Below are 2,067 nucleotides of genomic sequence, written 5' to 3' on the forward strand. Positions count from 1 at the left end.
AGGCCTGCCCCCTAGCATAACTGCAGACATTTTGTTCGATGTCCACCAGCTATTTCATATTGTTGCTGTAATATGCCTGCCAGTCATCGATGCAGAAAAATAACTTGACTCAGAGCAGGGTCATGCTGACCACATAACCTGTTATGTTCTGTATGTTATGAGGTTCGCTAATCTTAAGAAATTCCGCAATTATAAGCTTCACATAGGACCTGTCAAATATAAGATCAATATGAACTGTTATATCTAAAATGGCTTGAGTCAGGGCTGACCACCAGGCAGCATTTCCAGCACGTGTGTATGAGTGAGCCCTTTGTGTTTTTTGTTTTTTGGGGTTTTTTTGTTTTTGTTTTTAAGCTCGCCCTGAGAAATGTCCAATGTGCAGCTTTTAGCTCCTGTCCTGGTCTGAATTTTAAAGTCACTCTTTATGCCTTTCAAGCTTTTAAAGCAGTGTGTGATGGCTATTCTTTATTGACAACTTGCAACTTGATTACAGTGGAATTAACTAAAGTCCAAATGGCTGGGCACACCTGTGTGGGATTTTCTTTTTTCTTAATGAAATAATTTGAAATGGGAAGAACTGTAGAAGAAGCTGTATGGAAGCTTCGCCTGTCAGACAAAGCTGATTGGCCTCTAGCTGAAGCAGGAAATAGGAAGAAGAAGTTCCAGTAGGAAGAAAGGATGCTGGGATAGAGTCAAGCACAGAGAATTGGCCCTGGGAATCCTAAGGATGAAGGATATATGGAACCTGAGCAGAGGTAATCAGCCACATGACAGAACATAGATTAGAATAAGTGGGGTATGATTTATGAACTAATCTGGGAGTATGCCTAGCTATATGGCCTAGGTATTTGTACAAAGAACTGCTTCTAATCTGAATCTTTGAGGTGGGAAGACTCACCGTTAATCCAGATCTTTTGAGGTGGCAAGATCCATTTTTAATCTGGGCCACACCTTCTATGGGGAGCTTATAACAGATATGGAAGAAGGAAGCTCGCTTTCCCTTTGGCTACTTGCTCTCACTGTCAAAATCGAGTCCATTCCTTCACTGGCATTAGAGCTTAAATCTTCATGATTCTGACACATACTGAAGACCAGCTGAGACATCCAGCTTTGCGGAGTGAACAACTACGGGATTCTTGGATTTTCTACTGGTACACAGCCATTATTGGACTAGGTGGTGGGCCATAGCCTGTAAGCCATTCTAGTAAGTCATATATATCAGACATATATATCATATGATTATACACACACACACACACACACACACACATCTATAAGTTCTATTCCTCTAGAGAACCCAGAATGATACAGATACTTGGCACCAAAAGGTTCTGGAACAACATAAGTATAAGGAGAATACTGGAAGCCCACGATGTGAACTATTTGCACTCTTAAGGATACAAACTACATTTAGTTATCCAGATTTATCAATGATGAGAGGCAACAGATTGAGGAATTCTGTATGTAAAACTTTTGACCATTTGTAGAAAAATAAGGAAAATGATGCTGTTGCTAGCTGGTTGGTCCTAGCATCTCTGGATAAATTGACATAGGAAGAGAATTAGCTCTGTGGTAAAATTAACCTACTTCTAGCATTTCAGAACATGCTGAGGGATAAAAATGAACTTAGTGAGAAAACTGAGAGATGTGCATACACAGTCTGAACTGCCCGGGAAGAGCATTGTCTTTACAGCGGCTACAGAGCTAAACCTGTGGAAAATCAAACCAAAGTCTTCATTATTAGTAAGCTGAATTACAGCAAATACTCAAGTCCCGGCCTTGGAGGGCATCAGTGGTTTTTTAAAAAGGGCATTAATTGGTGAAGTGGGATTCTATAATTTGGTGTGGAAATGTGCCACAAACTTTGAACCTCAGGGTTTTTTGTTTTTTTTTTTTATTAGGTATTTTCCTCAATTACATTTCCAATGCTATCCAAAAAGTCCCCAATACACTCCCCCCCAGTCCCCCACCCCTTGGCCCTGGCATTCCCCTGTACTGGGGCATATAAAGTTGGCAAGTCCAATAGGCCTCTCTTTCCAGTGATGACCGACTAGGCCATCTTTTGAT

The sequence above is a fragment of the Mus caroli genome, chromosome 10, assembly GCF_900094665.2.
Source record: "Mus caroli chromosome 10, CAROLI_EIJ_v1.1, whole genome shotgun sequence".
Taxonomy (NCBI): Eukaryota; Metazoa; Chordata; class Mammalia; order Rodentia; family Muridae; genus Mus; species Mus caroli.